The sequence below is a fragment of the Parasteatoda tepidariorum genome, chromosome 1 (assembly GCF_043381705.1).
Source record: "Parasteatoda tepidariorum isolate YZ-2023 chromosome 1, CAS_Ptep_4.0, whole genome shotgun sequence".
Lineage (NCBI taxonomy): Eukaryota > Metazoa > Arthropoda > Arachnida > Araneae > Theridiidae > Parasteatoda > Parasteatoda tepidariorum.
Window position 1 is genome coordinate 102,128,401 of NC_092204.1, and position 22,671 is coordinate 102,151,071.

The window sequence follows — 22,671 nt, forward strand, 5'->3', positions numbered from 1 at the left end:
ATTCTCTTTCCTTATTTTTGCATAACTATCTAATAGGTCTAAAATTTATATAGTAATGCTTTGATTACGTTGTTAAATAGCTCACTCAAAACTCACTTTCCCTAGATTCATATTTACCTTTCTAAATCAATAATAAAACAAATGAGTTTTCAATTGTATTATAAATTGAATGAATGCACGATACAACAATTATTCATCAAAATTTTAAATAATTGTCATAACACTATAAATAAAGCAAGTGCGATTTTAATTCAATTGAACAACTTTTGTTACATTTTCTACATTAATGTCACGAGTCATCATCGATTTTTCCATTGTTTTATTTAATAACCTTCTTTTAATTATTTTACGCGTGCTTTTGAAAATGTTTGCATTTCACAAAGCGTGTTCCTAAAAATAACTTTAAAGCACGCGTCGGTGCAACGTGCTTTCCATAATCTCTCAGGGATTCGATTTTAATTTTACATGAAGATGAAAATTATTTCTACCTGCCGCCATTTTATATCTTCAGTTCAGGTAAGTTTTTAAAATATAAATACAAATAAGCACATAGAATTTTATTCGATGATTATATTTTGATGCAGGTTGAAATAAGATTATTATTCGTTAACTTGGATTTTTGACTTTTTTTAAAAACCCTTTAGTGTAGTAAAATTTTATTAAAATACTTAAGCTTATAATTTGGAATTAGGAAATTAAATGTATCTAATAATTCTGAATTTAAAATAATAATGTTAGAAATATTTTTCTGACTATCAAAGCCTCTTATCTTGAATTGTTTTGTTGCTAATTATATTTTATTTTAGATTTATTGAAGGTTTGAGCAGTACGAAAACAAAAGAGAGTCACTTCGAATAACTTTTGATCTTATAAAATGATCTTCATGTTCTAGAACTCAATGTTTCGAGGGGGTCTTCAAATATGCTTATTAATTAGTTCTGACGATATTTAAGTTACGATATCAGACACAAAAATGTACTTTCTCTGAATGAACATACCTTTTTTATGATGGATTCCGATTTTTGACCTCCAAAATTCAAGGGGGTAGCTGCTATTTGGGAAATATGGCTCCCATAGTTTGGTCAGGAGAGAGACCCAAAGTTTGAACCTCTTAATGCTAATTTTACTTGTTGCGTAATTCGATATATCTCGAGAACTTTTTAAGTGAATAGAAAAATTTTTGGACACAATTGTAAAATCTGTCCAAAGATAATTCCATACAAATATAATTTTTAAAAAAATATTTATTATTTGATTTAATAATAAACGAAAAATTTTAAATTGTAAAGTATACAATTTGTTACATTATTTTAAAGAATGTAATTTTACGAAGCAAAATGCCAAGTTTGATTGAAATCAGTCGCATATTGGTCTTGAGAAATCTAACTTTAAAAAAATCGTGTATTTAGAACGTTCTAGAGCGTGAACATCATTAGATCAAAAGTTATTTAAGATGATTCATTTTTTTTGCGTACCGTACTAATCAGTTATAGTTCTCATAATTAAATCAAATTTTTCATGAGAAAGATACCTAATGACACATTTTTTACCTTCGTCGCCTTGGCAACTATGTGTCCCGCAGCAGCAACGCTATTCTTTTTATTCACACGGCATTTAATGAGTATCTATAACTCTTAACTGTATATTATTATTATAATAGTCAGCGGTGGACTGCACTCAGTAATTGCCCCAATTCTAACCCCCACTCCTCAAGGTATGCGCATTGCGCTTCTAGGTAGGTCTCTCTACTCATTGACACGTGAGGGGTGCAATTTATAAAAATCATGCACTATCTTGACGATAAGCTTCTTCCTGGGAAAGAAATATGGCGAAATATAATAAATCAAGTTATGCCAGATTTAAATTTGTGATATTGCAGTCAGGATTAGATTTATAATTAGATTATAATGCATTTCGAATAGAATCGTGATTTAAATCATTTGATTTTTTAAAGACAAATTACTGATTTAATTCAGCTGCGATAATTTTTATAACAATTAATATAAACATACCGAGTAAAAAAATATTAATTTAAACTTAAAATATTTTCATATAATATAATTAACATTCTTAACGGTGTCATTTTTTTAAGAGTCTGATTTCATTGATAATGAGCGTTTTTTACTGAAGCTATTTTTTAATACGAAATAATAAAAGGCATATGCCTTGAAATTTATATATTAGTCCTTTCATTATTTCCTTAAAAAATTTATTAATTTAAATTAATAGTGATTCGTTTTACTAAAAACAAATCAATAATTTAAATACAAATATTGATTGAAAAAAATATATTTTATGCATAAAATATTTTTCTTCAATAAAATTAACAAATACAATCTTTTGGGGTGATTTTTTTAAATCTAATTTTATTGATAATGATGATTTTTTACAAAGAAATATCGAACGGGATATGCATCTAAATTATTATGTTTCAAAATAGAGTAAATGCGAATAAGAGTGATATGAAACTTTTAAATTGTAATGTTCTATTAAATACCTTTAAAATATTTTTCTGTCTAAAAACGCATTTCAATTATACCCATTTAGTTTTTTTGCTAATTAAAACCCGGAGCTTTTATATCTTATTAAATATATAGTTAACGTGTATCNAGCATGACTTTTATTAATTTTATGCTGACTACAACCAAAACAATAAGGAGACGAATGAGGAAAAACTGGATCACACCACGTGATTTTCTGGCCAATAAAAATGCACCGAAAACAATGGAAAACTGCGACACCATCATTAGAATTTTATATATAGTAAGATATAGTTAACGTGTATCACCACTTGCTCAATCCAGAGTGACATAATTTTTTTCCTTCCAATTACATTTTCGCATCTAAGCGAATTTACTCTTCATTAGGTATCTAGTTGACAAATTGTCTCCCAATTTTTAATAAACATCAGCAAGTTGAGCTTGTAAAATACAACTATGAATTTTCTTAACTCGGGGATTAGTATGTAATAATTTAATAATAATTCCATCTATTTTAGTAAAAATTTCAAAAATTTTCTGTGCATATTTTTTTTTCTAAGTAATATGTGCAGAAGTTTGTTTGATATATAGAATGGTTAAAATTTGTTTGAAATTCACTAAAATGTAACTACTTCGAAAGTATCTTGCCATCTTAAAATTAAAAATTTTTTTTTCATTGTTGAAATATAGTTTGTATTTTAAAATTGCAGAAGAAAAAAAAATTACAACTCATAAAAAATGTCTATCAAATGAAAACTGCATAATTGACCGATTATTATTGGCGAAGCCATGATTTTATCAGAAACCGTTTTACTGCATGATTGGAGTTGCTTTGAGCGCAGTACACCAAGGGGATCATAAAATGTTAGCAGTGCAGCCCACTAGGTTTTAAAAAACCATTAGCGCAATCAGCTATCACCGATTATAATATTATAATAATAAAGTACTAGCGTGGGGGAAAAGTGAAATTTCTGGCTAACATGGTAACGAAGCGTGGAAAAGTGGCGCACAACTGTGAAAAGCTTATTCTATTTCCAAAAGCGATAACACTGCATAACACGAAAAATGTTCCTTCAGTGATAATATGTGTAACTTATGTATTTTTGCCTGAAAATAATGAATTAGTAATTATTTTTTGCTTGTCACGTACTATTTCCCACAAAACCCATATTTTATCTTGGCAAATTTACGCATTATAACAGCACATAATAGAGACAATTTGCGGAGTTACGGTTAACATTAACACTATCTGAACTTCCAAGCGCATGCGAAAATTTCGTATCAAGTCCCAACATCTCTATGGGGTAGAAAATGAGGTTATCGTAATGCTTTTGGTAAGACAACGCTTTGCAAAATCTCCAAATGTATAACTTGCAAACTAGCCAAGTAAATGCGCTCTCATTGCCAGAATGTCCTCAACCTGGCAACTTTAGTGACATTTTCAGCGATGTCTACTTTTCTTAAGTTTTGAGGCTCTCGATGCACTAGGATGTGAGAGTTCACTAGAAACTTGGAGAAATTTCTCTTACAAAAACAGCAAGTGATGGATCATTTTAGTTTTGATATACGAATCAAGTCTCTTTTGTTTAGGCAGAATCACGCAGTTTAATCAAAAGAAAAGGAAAAAAAAGACGTACATAATTGTTGCAGAATGTTATCGAGGTTACTAAATCAACTCAAAAACGTATTTTTTTTAACCATATCGCTCAACAGATTTAAATTTTTGATGCCCTAGATATAGGAGTCAGAAATACTTTCAGGTTTTAGTCATCTTAAGTTTTGACGCCCTTGAGTTTTATTTCTATTGTTTCATATTTAGTTTTATTTTATTTCATTCATTGAGCTTTATTCTACACGATTCTCTAATCAATGATTCTTTTTCTGTCCTAGTCCTGCATTGCTCATGACAATGTATTCCGCTTTAATCTACCTATTTCAGGCATCATCGTTTCCTCGATTTCTTTCTTTAGTTTCCCTTTTCAGTTTTTTTTAATTGGAAACTGTGCCTCTTCTTTTTTCTAACAATATTGCAACTTTGCCTTTTTTCCCTTTTGTTTTCATTATTCACGTGGTGTCGTACTTCGGTTCTCGAAGCATGTGGTCTTATCTATTATTTCACTATGAAGTAAAGCAAGTTTTTATTTTTATTTTTTATTTTCATGTTTATATGGTCACAAGTTCAGTCATAAGCTTGGACCGATACTCATACTTCTCTAGCATTTCGACTTACATCTGGATCTAATTCTGCCAAAAGACAGTAATCTTTGCATCGATTACGGCATTTTAGCGCCAATAAATAAATAAATGTTTGATTAAATTTGAGTTTATTCTAAAGAAAGTTTTGCGATTAACTGCAAAAGTGACCAAATCGAGAATATGATAGAGTTTCGATTGGTGTTTCGGTATAACAATAGATTAGAAACTTGGTTGTAAATCTAACAAAACACTCTACGGAGTTAAGGGGAAATGTCTATATATATTCATAACATTCATTATTTAAACTGTTCGCGTCATAGCCTTTGCATTTTTGAATATCAATTTTCGGCTCAAAGGAGAGATTTAATTTAGGCTATTCGACTATTCGACAATTGTTCGTTGTCAAATGCAGTTAGAATTTTTCTAATTTAAAAATACTTCCAGATTGCCACCAACGGTTCTGAATTTAAAGACTTCGAAGAAAATTAATAATAGTTAAATAAGAGTAAAACTAGGCAGTCTTAGAAAACTCAATTTCAATATGCCATTTACCATATGTCATTTACCAAGTCCATTTATTCNTGTCTATAAAAAAAAAAATCTTCGAGTATGAACTAAATCGTTTTCCGTTCTCCCTAACCTCCTCTTTCGCAGCGCCTACTGCAAAATTTCTTTAAGAAGTTGGAACTCTATTTTATGTCTCAGTGACGATAAGCCGTAAAAAAAACTATGGATCCTTAGTGAGTGTCGATATCCACGACTCTACGTCGGAAGTAGAAGTGCATCCTTTGTTTCCCCCCCGATCTCCCGATGGTGCTTTCTTTGTAAGACGAGATGGAAACTGAATAAAAAAAAATCTGTGTTTGAAGATGAAATGTGTCCAGAGACTTCTTTTTTGTTTTTTCTTCTTGAATCATGGTTACATGTGTTCTGCCGGCTTCATCCATGAAGGTATCTGGTGAGGGTGAGTAACTCTCAATTTTCATTCCTTCTTTTCGTTTTGTCTGCCAGGGTTATGTCATGTACACATCATATATGTGTATTATGTTATTAAGGTTCTCAATCTTATTGATCCAGTGGGTTTCCCGTGGATAGTGTTTTAAAAAAAAATATCATCGCTTGTCAATAATATGTGTTATCTCTTTTATAAAAGAAATATGATATGAGTACATGACCATCGGATCTCAAAATTATGTTGGGTGATTGTGGTTTAACACTATCGCTTATGTCACTGACCATTCGGCCTTCAGGGATTTTCTCTGGTTAATTCTATTCATGCATATTATTGATATCCTTTTTTTAATCTAATTAGTACATGTATATGTATAGATATTATCGAATATATGTATATGCATATTTATACACTTCTCTGGATCAATAGTTTTGAGCGAAATGGCATACTCTTCTTTTTTTTATTCATGATGTAATGACATTTACTTTGCCACCCAATACAGTTAAGTAACCTTGCTACAGGTCTCATTTTATCTCGTAATTTTTATGTACTTACCATTTAATTTCTCCTAAGCCGGTGTCATAACTTAGGGGCACCAAAAAAACTACGGTACACATATATTTATCAATCTTAGAGAAAATGTTTACAAGAGTTTTAAAAGTATTATTCTCGGATAGATGAGGATCTTTGATGCATCTTTAAGTGAGTAGTGGGATATACTTATTTATTTACTTACATATGAATACAAATAGTTAATCTTTTTTCAATTTTAAAAACAGATAACTCAAGTTTAAGAGAGACATCAGTAAAATACATCCCGTGTTATAGAGGGATTTGATCCCACAACATCCACGCTCCACAGCGGTTATTAGAACAGCGATATCGCACGTAGGCCCCTGCATTTAGGTAGGTTCTTTATTTACGTAGCACTAGAGCTGCATAATAGGCTATTGACAACTGTCTGGGAGACATCAATGAGGATAATCCGAAGACATGCCATCGCAATTTTGATCATCTGCGAAGTGGAAGGTAACCCGACGATCTGAATACAAAGTCGAGCACTTTACAGTAGAATAGTTTAACGAGGACCGATCACGTGCACCCTTGGTCTCTACGCAGGTGGATCAACGTGGTCACTCACCCGCCTACTGACCGCAGCCAGTGATGCTTGACTTCGATGTTCTACTGGGTACCGTGTCTTAATCAATCTTTTGTCAATGCGGGACCTAATATTTTTGATAAGAAATTTTTTATAATCCCAGTAATCTACTGAAAAATTCCTATAAATTAATTTACTTTAACATATGAAAGTGGCTCTCACATAAAAGCCGTGTTTGCATAATCAAGAATCAAATGTGTCACCTTGAAATGTAAAAATAAACAAACAAATGTTATTAGTCATTATTTTGTTTTAAACTAGTAAAACTCTCAAGTTTATATATATTTTATATGGTTCTGTATCAAATTATTATGCGAAATTCGGGCTGATGTAAATGGAAGACGGATAAGCACAAATTTGATTTTCTAAAATAATGCCACGGGACCTTTTAACTGAAAGTGGATATTTTAAAATTCTAAGAGAAGTAAATTTAAAAATATTTCTTTTTTGTCTGACAATGATTTTTATGGAAATTATGGATTGTAAAAGTTTGTATCTAAGGGCACATATTTTACAGAAATGAAAGAAAAAATATTTTTATTTCTTTAAGAAAACTGGTTCTAGTATATATATATATTTCAGAAATTTAATGTAATATGAATTATTGAAAGGGGTAAATTACAATTGTATGTCATTCTGTATGGAAGTTAAAGGAAAGTAACATCCAGTCATAAAGTTTAGCTGTCACAATCTAATCTATATGAAGTTCCTATTGAAGCACCAATTGTTAGATCTGGGAAAAACATACAATTATAAATATTTCTATTATTGGTACTTTCATAACTTTACTTCAGTTTTTTATGACGCATCTACAAACTATGCATTTAGTGAAATCCTTTTAAAATATTTTTTGCCCGTCTCACCCATAATCAACAAAAAGGGCAATATTATAAAAAATGTTTATACAGTCTAACTTCGTTAACGCAAAGTCGGTGGCACTATCATAATTATTTCGTATTAACCGAATTTCGTCGTATCCGATACATCATGAAAACAATTTATAACGCACTATGCACTGCTCAATATATTTTTGTTTTGTTTAATGTGCTTTACTTTTGTCCTCTTAACTCTTAATTTCTTGTTTACGAATTCCTGCTCTTAACTTCATTAACGTTCAATTTATGATACTAAAATCTGTTATTAATTTGTGTAATCCCTTAACTTCATTAACGCTCAGTTCATAATTGAATCTGCTATCAATTTACAATGTATATGTTTAAATACTGCATATTTTTATTAATTATTAACTTTTACAGATTATTATTATGTTTTATATTTTAATTATGCAGTATTAATTTATTTATAACTGTTAATTACCGCATTTTCGTTTTTTCAGTCATGCACTGCCTTAAGATATATTCCCTAATATTTTTCTTCACTATCAGTAACCATTTTGGCACCCTATCCTATGACTCCCGTTTCTCCGCAGCTGACACCTGCATCCTCTGGTCAAAAAAAGCGTGGGAGGAAAAGGATCCTTTTGTTGCAGCTGGACCCCTGTGCTCCTCACTTTAAAATTTTATCTCTTCTCCGCTTAACCTTGTGACTTTTTCCTTTTTCTCTCACAGTGGGTGAACTCTTAATTGCGTACTGGACGGAAATCATTTTTTTTAACCTTTTAGCCCTTCTGACCTTTTCACACGAGAGTGTGAAGTCACCTGTTTGTTGCACTGCCCCTTAGTAGGTTCTCCTTTCGGCCAATAATTCCTTAAGGGGTTGTCTCCACTGGCCTACCTAGTACCCCTTTTTTTTCTGTTTGACCCTCATTGTTTATTTTACAATGAGACCGAGTTTTCTTAAGGCGATGCATGACGAAGAAAAGAGGAGAATGACAATCCTTTATTATTAATGAGAAGATGCCTGTTTTGGTGAAGCAAAATGTTTGAAAATACCTTGCTGAAAATTTATGAAAAACTTGTGTCTATGGTTATGCTTAGCGAAATGTCCAAATGATTTCGTTTGAGAGATGAGTGTGAAATTATACCGAAATGTCACAGCAAAAAGAAGAATAAACAATATATATAAGTACAAAATCTTGTGTGTTTTTTTTTCCTCCCATGCAGCAATCACTGTGTCATCGCCATGTTGGATGAGTAGCCATATTTTACTTAATAGTTAGTACAGATAATAATTAAACTCACAGGAATGTGTTTACCTTAGTTTTTGTACATGCATTTCTCCTTATTATTTTGTTTCTCTTCTTTATTTCTAAATTAATGACCCAATGGACCTATTGGGTTATTCGGTGTTTAACAATGCTGTACCACCACTATTCGGCCTATTTAAACGCAATTTAAGAAATAATATATAACCTTACTCTATTGATTTAATTATTAACTTGTTTTTATTCATCATACATTCTTGTGGGTTTACCTCTCCACATACACAATCTGTTTGTTTTTCCTTAAAATTTCATGTGTCTAAAATTCAATTATCTCGCCCGCCATTTTTCGAGGGTTAAACATTCATTTTATAAATCATTTTATTCTTAACAATTTTTTATTGATCTTAACAATTATTTGTTTTTTAATTCCTAGCATGCACATCTAAATAATCAAATATTTAAACCCTTAAGACATTCCTCAAAATGAATGATTGGAATTTTATTCGCATGTGTAGTTTCCTTTCACGATAATCAGCTTGAAAATTTCAAGTTAAACATGTAAAATACAACAATAATTGATTGTTGACTCACGGGACAAAACATGCGTTTCACGCAAAGCGGTTATGCGTTAGTGAGGTTCAACTGTATAAATATAGTTGTTTACTGGTATCTTTAAAATGTGGAAATATATAATCTAAGGGTGTTTGATTTTAGTTTTTATTAATCAGTAATGGTTTGTATAAAAGATATGCCAGTGAAGATGGATGGATGGACGGATGGATGGATGGATGGATGGATGGATGGATGGATGGACGGACGGACGGAAGGAAGGAAGGAAATAAATAAATAAATAATTAAAAAGTAAGACGTTGACCACGACTTAATGATACTCATCATTACATTATTAAAAGATTCACTGAACTTTATAAAGGCTAAAAAATATTCGCTTGGAAATTCCAGGGAAGAACGTAAAGTAAGTTTTAAATAAATTATTACGGAAATCACAAACTGTAGCAACGCTATATTTATAATAAATAAAAAAATGAAAATAATTTATATAAAAATAAAAAGAAATAGCTTGAATTTTGAAAGGGAAATAAAATCTTTTATAAATTCGTGGTGTTAAAGAAAAATTTTTTTTTTCACGAAATAGCAAGCAAAGTAAGAGTGTTATTTTCACGACTCCATTTACACTATGCAATTTCGAACTATACATTTTTGTGCACAATACAATTGATTTAAAAACGCTTTACTCAATAAATTGCTATATTAATAAATTTATAAGATGGTGGGGAGTTAAACATGCAAATAATTTTCCAATGAAAAATAAAGAAAATATTAATTTTAAAGTATGCTGACAATTTATGAAAAATTTCTTTTAAGTTGTTACTGATCATGTAGAAATTCCTAATCTCAATAGAAGTCTTCAGTCCCTATGATCTAAAGACTCAATTCAATACAAAATAAAATAAATTACTTGATGGAATGTGGGAAACAAACTTTTGAACTTTAAACATTCGTTAATGAGCACATTACATTGCGGAAAACTCTTGATTCCGTTTTTCAGCGAACTACCCTAGTTAATCTGTAGATTAGTTTGGTAATATGCATATTAACAGCTTTCGAGTTTTAATGGCAACATATATATTTTAAGATTCATTTACAGAAGTTCTTGTATACGTAATGTTGGGTTGTTCGGAAAGTAGTTTCGTTTTTTCTCCACAAAGTCTAGAATTAGGTTGTTTCTTATCCAATTCCGCTACTAAACCGCTTATTCATTATACGTTTTGACAGCTGATATAGCAAGGTTTGTTATTGAAAAAGTTTGAAAAGTGAAAAGCAGAATTTTCTTCATATACTTTTTTACCTCTTGCACAATCGAAAAGGTAAAAAAGTGGCTCAAGCAAAAAAATTTATTCTATATGGAGAAGATGTATTGGCAGTACGCCAGTGCCAAAACTGATTTGAGAAATTTTGATCCGGCGAAAGTTCGATTATGCTTCACGAGCTCGAAGGTGCATCACACCAATTTAAGCTGAAGAAGACACAATAGAGGCATTAATTAATGCAAAACGGCGAATAAAAATGTGTGAGATAACTGAGACATTAAATTTATCGAATTTCACAGTTCTTGATCATTTGAAAATTCTACGGAAAAGTAAGAGCTTGATATATGAATTTTTCATGTTCGTAAGGAAAGATATTTGCTCCATCGCGTTGATATCCGCGATTTGCTTCTCAAACGTCAAGAAAATTATTCATTATCGGAGAGCATCATCACTGGGGACAGAAAATGGGTTGACAATAACAATTATCTGGTCTCCATAAATTGTTTTCAGACGGTTAAATCTTTACTTAAATGAAGAAGACAAAAGACACCTGAATCAGTTTTTTGCCATCAAAGGACAAAAGTTTTATGCGCGTGGAATCATGCGTTTGCCAGAAAGATGGCAACAGGTATTAGACCAGATACGATTCAATAAAATATTCACTATGAAAAAATCGCCTTTAATTTTCAAAAAAAAAATTTACTTTTCGCACAACCCAATAATATTATACACATATTGAAATTTAACTTAGATATTAACAGACATCAAGTCCCTCGCCTTCTGACGCTTTCTTTCTATGACTCTATATCGTATACTCTTTATACTATTGATTCACACGTTTTTTGAAACAGGTGTAAAGGTTAATAAAGAATAAGTGCTGAAAAAAAAATGGCAAATTTTTTTTTTTTTTTTTTTTTACATTCACTGGAAGTTACTGTTTGCAGTCTAATTATGACCTTTTAATAAAACTGCTTCCAAATGAATCAAAATAAAAAGAAAGTATAATAATAACATTAAAGTAATATTTTTTTAAAAAAAGTGATTTAACGCTGAAAAAGGTGCAAAATATAGTAAATCAGAATAAACACAAGATGGTACATATCGGCAGTAGGCACCATTTGTAGGGTCCTGGGTGTTTTGGTAAAGGTAGTTAGCGTGAACAAGTACCGAGAAGGAAATATCCTCTGATGATTCATTTTTTATTCAAAAAAAAAAAAACTTTAAAGACCCACAGTTAAGCCGCTGTTGCTTACGGGGTAGATGGTTTGCCTCACAATCAGGTGACTGAGGTTCGAATCCCAGAGGCTGCTGGTTGATACGAGTTCTGCTCCCGCCTCTCACCAACCATCAGTGCTTGCGTGAAATATCCTCAGTGGTAAACGGATCATGTGTTAGAATCCTATTGACGTTGGACTAACGTGGCTTTTCGTGGTTTTCCTCTCTAAGTAACGCAAATTCTGGTTAGTTCTATCAAAAAGTCTTCTACGAAGACTAGTTTGTCCGAATGCTTGATCCAGAAGTTTCCCTTGTCTTTTTTAAGTTGGGTTCGAAATTAAAAGGCCCTGGAATTGAACACTGATAATCGTAAACTCAAAATTGGATCGACTGTTTGACGCCGGTTGTAAAATAAAATGAAATGAAAACCCAGAATTTATGATTTCGGATTGTTTTTGGTAATAATTTAGGTATTACGATTAATATACAATTTTTTCAATTGCTACGTTGTTTACAAAACCAAATTCTTATATTGAATGAATAAAACACATCAAGATAATGTTTGAGTAGAAAGTCATTCGACTAGGAATGTTTACAACTCGTTTAGAATATAAAAACATTTATTTCATTTCTATCTGAAAATATAAATGCAGAGATCTTTGATTGGTAAAAAAAGGAGAATATATACATATTTTTTTATATTCAACGGAAGTTGCTGTTGGAGATGCAAACTCATTATTACCTTAAAAAAAAATCTTTTCCAAGTGGAAGTTAGATTAACTCAAATGAGAGAAATTCTATTGTCTCGTTATTTTTGAAAGAAAGAAAAATATGAAGAACTGAAAAATGCATAATTAAAAGAAAAAAAAACGATATGATTCTTTTCGAAAACCTTATTAGCAATGGAATTTGCTGGCAAATGCTGCTTTTTAAACCAGAAATTTCGAAAATGAAGTTCATTAAAATACAGAAATTTAGAAAAGAAATATAGTTGGAGGGAATGTTTGAAAATTTCTGGATTAACGCAATATTTTCAACGAAATATTAAAAGCGAGTTTATTTCTAATTAAATAGGAATAGACAATATTAAAATTGTAATAATCACTGTCAATTGGGGTTAATTATATCATTTTTCTGGGTAATTTCGCTGGCTAGTTTTAGTTGCACTGTTTTGAGTTTGATTGCTAATTTTCTTGCTGTAAGTTCTTATTTTAGAAAAGATTTGATTCATATATTTTAAAATTGTGTGCGTTTTAAAGGTAAGGTTTTAAAACTTTATTCATATTTAAACTAATATCACTAAAAATTTATGGTATAAAAGTAAATCAACAAATTTGTACGGTTTTTTATCTAAACATTTTTAGACATAATCTGAAGCATTCTTTTTATGATAGTTTGCTTCCACTGATTATAATTCCTTTTTGATTTTTTCTTTGTTATAAAATTATATTTTAGTTTCCTGTACGAATTAACAAAACCCGCAAATGTTTTCCATGAAACTATGCCTGTGAACATTGAAGGCACTCTTGCTTCTGTATGGCCAACAACAATTAATAAAGAATGCCATGATTTAGCATTGGAGCTTTTTTAATTTAATGACTGCAGTTCTGATAACATGGTGAACATTTCATTATGAATTTAATATCTGAATATATGACTGCAGTTCTGCTAACATCATGAACATTTTATTATGAATTTAATGTCTGCAAAACTTTAATTTATTGACTGACGTTCTGATAACCTCTTGAACATTTCATTATTAATTTAATATCTGAAAAACTTAAGTTGCAAAAAATAAATTCCTTTATTTTACACTTTAATTTTAATAACTAATGTCACGTACAGTATATGAACATTACACAAAATGAAACCAAAAATATGATCGATTGATCAGATTTTTCAAGTTCAACCAATTGTATTCGACTGCCTGTCGTATACTAAAGTCAATAATTAATCAAAAACTATTTTCTAATACAAATATTTAGAGTTATATTTCTTTTCGATTTGATTAGAGAGTCTTTTTAAATCATCCCAGCTTATATGATCTGGTAAATCTATGTTACCATACTTTTTAACATCTAAGTTCCTAAAAGTCCATGTTATAATTCTACCATGCAATAATAAAAACATTTTAATATTTCCATACAACCAATTTATTGGGCCATTTTTCTTTGTTTAAATATCTGTTTGATCAAATAGAATGTATTATTTTATTCTATAATGTAGGTATTTAATTTGTTAATGCAGGTATTCTATTTGTTTGTCTTTGAATTGGAGGTATAAATAATGCTGTTTATTTAACTCAATTTAAATGTTCTGGTGAAATTATAGTGCAACGTGGAAGTTATTTAAGATTCTATCTTATACTCCTCAATAATAAAGAATAATATTCTTATTTACCTTCAACTACTCTAATTGCTTCTTTTACATTGAAATCTACAATTTATAAAATACAATAGATACTTGTATACTTTAATGCAGGGTATTTAAAGTTCTACTTTTTGCCTTAATTAGAGATATAGTTTATATGGCTCAATATTATACTATGCAATATTGAAATAGTTAGCTATAATTTTCTCATTTACTTTTAACTACTCTATCCGATTGCATTTTTTACAGTAAAATCCACAATTTACGATTTATCAAATACAATAGATACTTGTATTCAGGGTATTTGAAGTTTTATTCTTTTATGTTTTAATTAGCGATATCATTTTTGTTATTATTTCAACCCAATTTATATGTTTCGAAGAATTTCTGGTGCGATACTTTCAGTGAGGAAATTATTTGTTACTCCATGCTACAAATACACCATGCAATAATAAAAAAATTTTCCTATTTGCTTACAACCACTCTATCTGACCGTTCTTCTTACACTAAAATCCACAGTTAATCAAATAAAATGCACGCTTCTATTCTCTAATGATTCCTATTAAGAATTTCTATTCTTTTGAGTTTTAATTAGAGACCCTAATATTAAGTAATCAATTTTTACAGTGATTTAAATTTAATTGACTTAGAGACGTATAATTTTAATGAAAATTTACTTTTAATTACTTTAACTTCGATTAAATTATTTAGCCTGAGTAATTAAATTTCAATTGCGATGGGATTTTTCTTTATTCGATCTCCTCATGAACTATTATATTATTTCATTTAATTCCGTTTTCCTGAGAGGCTTTTATTTTATCAGGAAGTAAGCCAAATTTCTTTTTTCTTTAACTCTAATGAATAACATGATTAAGAAATTACGTTACGCAGCAACTTTATTTTAAAACTATTATTTCTCTTTTTTTTCTTTTGTTCAACAACTTGAAACTTATCTACTCTAACAATGTAGAGATCAATTTCCTTTTTTAGTTTTTTTTTTTAGTCAGCATTTTTTTTCTTGAATTTCTTTAATTTATCATCACAGCGTTTTAGGGAAACTTTATAGGTTATAATTAATTTGCTGCAAGTGGATTTTTCCTTTCGCAGTAATTGCTTCTTGTTACGTTAATTGCGTTTTTATGCTAAAAATCAGAAGTATAGGAGCTAAAATACTAGGGGATGCTTTTAGAAAAGATTGATCAACTACAAAGAAAAAAGATTTTTTTAAAAAGAAAAATTGCTTATTTCTGTTACTAATAATTTCAAGTCAAGTTTAGTTTCGATATAGGATTTAATAAGATTGGAATGAACAAAGTGCTTCATTTTATAGTTTGATGTGATGCATTAAAATAATTGCTATCTAAATTAAATTTAAATGAAATTATGATTTTATATATATATATAGAAAATGATTAATTAACAAAGTTAAATAGATATTTGTTTGGTGAAATAACAATTTTAAAGTAAAAACTGTAAAGAAATGGGAATAATAATTAGAATTTAGAAAAAAGAAAATGAAAAAAGGAAGTTCGAAGTCTATGCGGAAACCATTCATAAGTTACGAAAAAGTAAGTTTTATTAAAAATATGTTTAATTTTTCAAACTATCAAATAATTTAACACACTATCAAATAATTTAAGCTATAATCATAAGTCAGATTGCCAATCTAATAGGGGTGAATATGTCAGATTAAAATCCGTAAATAGGTCAGATTAAAATCTATAGGATTAAAATCGAATAATAGTTCAATAAATTAAAAAAGAAGTTTTTATTTGAAATAGACGAATTGAAATTATTATTTAGAATTATTTTTTCCCGTGGAAGAAACTTGAAATGAAATAATCGAAATGTCACAAACACAAGTCAAATGTGTTAAATAAAAGTGTTGGTGTTATATTCAAAATAAATATTTCTCTAATAAATCAACAGAGAAAGATATCAATAGTGAAAGATATATGTGTAATCAATGTATTTAAAATATTGATACTTCGAACAAGAATTTTCAATTAATTAATAATTGAAAATTAAATAAATTGAAAACAGAAATTGATCTTCAACTGAATCGAAAATGATCTAAACATTTAAAATGGTTATAGTTACTAAAATATAGTATCTAAATTTTTAATGTTTAAATAGACTAGATTAAAGATCTAGAAGGCCGAGTTAGAAAGTGCATTAATAGTTAAAGTGATATCATGCATGTACTCTAATCAATATACGGGCAGTTACACATACTATTTAGTTACTAGTTAATTGACAAATAATACAAGCAGTTACATATAATGTTTAAATTAATATTTTAAGTAATATTCCTGAAAATGATTGGAAAGATTTCTGGACAAATATAGATAAAGCTAATTTTGATTTCCGCAAACATGAAATGAGAGAAGTACAATGATTACGTAAAAGAATGATATAATTGTAATTATAATTTAAGGTTTTGATAAGTACTTACATTTATTTTCAATGAGAGATTTTGAGGAAGTTTGTTAAGTACTATACATCTAATACCAAATTAGTTTAAACGAATAATCCTTAGAAACTAAAGCACAAAGATGTACTTGATGCTTTCTCAATTTTGGCATCATTGGAATTGAATTTAGATATCGAAATCTTGGGCATAAATTGAATGAAAATAATACCAAAATTCTTGCCACTCCAGTTACACCAGCTCATATTGTTGCCTACAATGTTAGAAATTTCTCGAAAAAATGGTTAAATAACAATTTATTTAATTGTCCTTTTACCATGTTTAAATAAAAAAGTCAAATGACCATAAATACCACATATGTGTTAATGGTGTGAAAATTTGTCTTACTGCTTTCCTCAGTTACGGTTAAACAATCGAAATTCCATCTCACCAGCTAGATCCACCTAATGAAGCCACACAGTTCCATTCAGATGGGTATATATTGTTGCCGAGGAGGGCAATATGTCAATCTCATGACTGACAGAACGGGATTTCAAGTCCCAGCTTTGACACCACACTATTTATTCCATTCCCTTCACAGTTTCAAGTGTCCTGCACTCGCCAATTTGTGACCCTGGATTATCAGTATGCGATAGTGTCATTCCCGCGTAAATGACAGCACTATGAAACTGCGGAATTATTTCCTATGTCCAGTTAAGTTTTATTTTACGGTTCTGAAGCCATGCTAGTTGTAAATGGTTAAGAAGCCTGTATAGTTTTGTATCCATGGTTTTTCAGCCACACTAGTTGTAAACGGTTTCAAAACAGTAAAAGGAAAAATGTTATTTACCGTAAGCTTTACGGTTAATTGGATGGGTAGACTGCCGCCGGTTATTTTACCATAATTTTAAAATGAAAATTTAAACAGTGTAGAGCTATTTTACGATAATTTCAGAATGAAAATTTAAACAGTGTATTAGAGTTATTTTACCATAATTTTAGAATGAAAATTCAAACAGTGTAGGATCTTGTTTTATTCATATGAGTCCTTTGTCAGCAGCATGAGTTACTCACCATTTCACCATAGCGAGGGGAAATTCACTTTGCCCTGACTTGCCTTTCTGGGTCATTACCAATTACAGTGTTTATAATGGAATATTCTAATATATTGAATCACATAAAATTTTATTCCAATATTTTAATCTTTTTTTCAGAAACAAATGTTTCAACAATTAATTTTAAAAATTTTTTTTTGATATTTCAAAAGACTTTGAAATAAGTTTAGTTTACTCATTAAATTAGAAATGTAATTAAAAAAACTTAAAAAGATTAAATGTATCTAGAAAGATTTTTCTTTCAACGGAAACTTTTAATGATACTTTAATAGTCTTTAAGTACTTTTTAGATTCTAAAATTAAGCTTAGGATATTAATCGAATATTTAGAATAGAATTTAATAGTACGTTGATGAAATTTTAAATCTGGACACAAATCGAAATGCACGTTTACGAAAATTGACACAGCAAAAAATGTGCCTTTTAAGTTTTCCTACCTAAGTTTTATAGTTAATACGAAGAATTATATACTTACTTTTGAACATAAAGCATAATCATTATGGGGGAAAGTCATGGCATTCGAGGTGGGGGTGGCTAGCTATATTATAGACGTCACTTTTCAGGTGATGTCTTCGTATTTAGAACTCTAAACGATGAAGAGAATTTTAAAAACTTTAAATTCTTTCAAGGTAAATTGATATCTCCCGTGAAAATCTTGTGAAAACAACTGTTGATTTTTGAAGTCTTATTGAAAATACTAATTAAATAAAATGTACCAAGTGTTTTGCTATTTATACAAATGAACGATCTCACATTACTAGTTTATTAGGATTCATTAGTTTATTCATTAAAAAAAAGAACAATACTCACAAAAAGTTTGAAAAACGGAATTTAATGCTATGTCCATTTTCTTAAATAGATACGGCTACTTTCGTAAACACGCCTTTTGAAGTGAGTTCATTTACTTAAACGGACAACTTGAGCTGGGTCCTCTTTCCTAAAAGTGCATTTTGAGCCGTGTCCATCTTCTAAAACGCGCAATTTGAGCTGTATCCACTTTCGTAAACACACGTCTTTAACAGTATTCATTTTCGTAAACACGAAATTGTAGACACAAACTGTGTCCACAATTGTAAACAAGCATTTCGAGCTGTGTCTACTTTTGTAAACTCGAATTTCGAAGTGTGTCCACTTTTGTAAACCCGAATTTAGAGCTGTGTCCGCTTTTGTAAACATGAATTTAGAGCTGTGACCATTTTCTGAAACACACATTTCGAAATTCCAGTTTTAAATAACTCATCAACGAATAGTTTTGACGTTCCATGTTTAATGATATTAATAGCTTCAAGCTAAAATAGCTAACTGTCCCTATTCGTAATATCTTACATCCGAACACAAAATGTAGGATTTCTAATCATGTATGAAATTATAAAATCTCAAAAATCAGCATATGAGGAAAATATAATCAGCATTCTAATGTAATTTAGAGAAATCAAAGGCTACCTACTCATTATGGACTTTGATTATTGAAATATAGAAATCACCAAATGTGGTTACAAGTTATTCATTGTGACATTTTATTACAAACACTGGTTATTATGGAGTAAATCGTCTTAAAAATTGTTAATATTTTTCGTAAGAGTGTGTTAACACTTTCCCAACAGACAGCCGTTTAAGCGTGCGAAAAATTCGGGAAATAGAGCGCTCTCCTCTTTATGAGGATACACGGGTTCAAATCCCAGCGATGACTTGTCGATATGAACTCCGCACCCGGTTCGTACCAACAGCAGTTCTAGCGTAAAATATTCACAGTGAAAGACGGATCATGGGTTAGAGTCCCCTTGCCGTAAAAATGTGATTTTCGGACAATTCTGTAAAACTCAAAAATAGTTCTTAAATCGGAAGCTATCATTAATAAAATTGGCAAAAATAAAATGAAATGTTTGTTCTAACAATTTAACCAGTTCTTCAACCTGAAACGCTACATTTTGTCTAAAAATTTGTATTTTGAAGCCATGTAATCTTAAAAAAGGCATCTTAAATCAAATCACCTATTGACTGTTTTTTTTTTTATCAAGATGAATATCTAATTAATTTATTCGAGAAATAATCCCTCTATGTTGCAACACTTTTAAGTAATTAAGTATAATTTAATTTAGCGATACTTTTCTTTCAACTGTTTTAATTGTAGACAATAGAACCAATAATTTCTACTGGTATGTTTAAACAAACAGTTTATTGCATTGAAATTGTAGAGAATTTAAAATTTATTCTGTTGGAATTTTAATGAATTTAAATGAAATAATTTTTAGACAAAACAATTTTCTATATTGAAATCAGTAGTGGTTAAAGAGTGAAGCAATAATAATTATTATTGAATCAAAAAAATATTCTGATTTTTTTTCTTAATTCTCAGCTTATTTAACATAGTAAAAATTTTTTCAGTTACATATATGTCGTTATTAGTAAGTCCGTTGAAAAGATCTTGTGAGGCGTTTGTTTTCTTTTTTCTTTTTATTATTAAATTTGATGTGTTCTCATAATATATAGTTGCTTTAAATGTCATTTTCATATTTTAATCTTCACACTATCATATTCTGTGTTATTGATTCTTCATCGCGTGTTCTTTACACGCAGCATATATTTTTAGAATCCTTTAAAATATAAAATTTTAACAATCTACGTAGTAAGGGTATAGATTAATTATAAATAAAATCCAGAATTAAAAAAAAGCAAATTTTGAAATTTGTTGTAATATTATTTAAAGCTTTAATATTATAATTGACAATTGGTCTTCCAAATTACTTAATTATTAGAACTGATAGAAACTAGCAAGTTCAATTTTTTTAAGCACATCATTCAATTTTATTGTCTTAATCATTGACTGTAACAGTAATTCGCCCCATTATAATAACATTTTTTTAAAATCCTATTTAACTGTTTATTTTAATGCTGAAAGATTCTAGGATTAGGACGCTGTTTAGAGAATACTCTGTAGCTATCGCAAACTTAAGCAAATATAATTCTTACCAAATAATATTAAAATGGACTGCCGATCGGCCTGTGTAGGGGTTAGGGGACTGCCCTTGCACCAGAAAGGTTCTGGGTTCGAATCCCGGGCAAGGCATGGATATTATTTTCTCTCTCTCTCTGTGTCCTATGTCCTTTCTTCTGTGTGATTGTGTGAATGTAACCCGGGTTTGTGGTTGTATGACGTGCGCGACACTACACAGCCGTGGCTTAGCCATAGGTGATCACTGGGTAACGATAAGAGAGTAGCAATTCTGGCATTTCTGAGGCCAATGAGAAATAAACCCAAGTGACCAACATTAATCCAAAAATATTAGAATGGGAAAAATATAAAGTTTTCAACTAAAATATTTTGGTCAATCTTCATTTAAAGTATTCTTACTATAAGTTATATATGGAAATATGTTTGTATAAGTATAATAAATTGATATAAGTATAATAATTTGAGTTCGTGTGTATGGATTATAGGGAGAACTAAATATGGGAGAAATAGATGCAATGGTGATACGACAACTGTGATTTGTTCTTCCTCATGTGGAGATTGTAGCATAAATGATTCAGTTCTGTTCAATGTTTTCAATTCTGTGATAATGTTCATTGTCCTCTCCATACCTCCGTGAGTACCCAGGAGATTTCTACTTTTCTTTTTGCAAAAATTTTAGTTTCGCTTGAGGGATCGATTCTGGATAAATGTCGACCTCTTCTGGAAGGATCAAGCATTTGGTGCATGTCACTATTAAAACTAAAACTGAACTCAGTGGCGCGACAGCCCATAGAGGGCCAAGGCCTACTGTGCCCATCTCAGTTTTCTTTACCATGGACTCTGGGGTGCAGGAGCTGATGTTCCGGTCCGGTGGTCAGCTGAACGCGGAACCCCACAGTGTTTAGTTTCCAAGCATCCTTGGTACTCATATTTCGACCCAATGAAGGGATGAAAGGCTGAGTCAACCTTGCTCGGCCCGAGGATCGAACCCAGGACTTGTGGCACGGGAGCGCAAAGCGCCACCACTCAGCCACCCATCGTCACTATTAAAACTCCTCGATAAAAATCTGTCTTTGTGTATTTTCTAACTCTTAGATGAACACTGTAAGGACTGTTCAAATATTACTTAAGCATATGTTTGACAATTTTGGATTCTATCTTGTAAGCAAAACACTGACTAACCCATGCTAACGTAAGAAATTCACAACCTTCCCCCTCGTTTTTTGTTTTAACCTTTATTGTAAAAATTTCAGAATTAAATCGAAACAAAATATACAGCTTATCATAGAACAAAATTTATATTTTAATTCATTAAATAAAATGATAAACCAACAAAAAAATTTTCCAAGGTTTTCTTTCCCAAATTTAACTGTTACTTTTCTAAATGAATATTCCCCCAAATCTTTAGTTAAATGAGTTTTAATTTATTAATTAATTTTTAGTTTAGATTATAGTTTTTTTTGAAAACGTAAAGAAATTTAAAAATATGTTTCAGGATTTTACGTAAGCATAGCTCATACTTCATCTTCATCCTTATTACAAAATAAATGAGTAAATTACGAACTCTTTCCTCACTTTAAGCTCTTACGTAATGTTTCATCGCACAGTGGGCCAGCATCCAAGGTTTCGTGGCCAAAATTAGTATTTCGATAAAAAAAAATTTCAAAATTTTTATTTAGGAGTTTTTATGTGCAGGTTAATTGAATTCATAGTTGAAATTTTGAAATACACTAAAAATACCCGAAAAACAAACAAAAGGGAGGCTGAAATATGGCGAGCAATAGTAAAAAAATAATATTGAACCTTTAAATAATTAAATATAGCAGTGGAAATATAATAATTTTCGTAATTTTAAATTAAAAAAGAAAAGCATATTATATTTTCGAATA

The 22,671-nt window shown here is 30.1% G+C and overlaps 1 long non-coding RNA gene across 1 annotated transcript in view; it reads left to right on the forward strand.

Annotated features, from left to right (window-relative positions):
* The first annotated feature begins 389 nt into the window (after positions 1-389).
* Positions 390-22,671, forward strand: part of LOC139427023 (uncharacterized) — a 30,559-nt gene continuing 8,277 nt past the window's right edge. Inside the window, exon 1 of the long non-coding RNA XR_011638155.1 lies at positions 390-516. This is a non-coding gene — a long non-coding RNA (uncharacterized lncRNA). The remainder of the gene's footprint in view (positions 517-22,671) is intronic.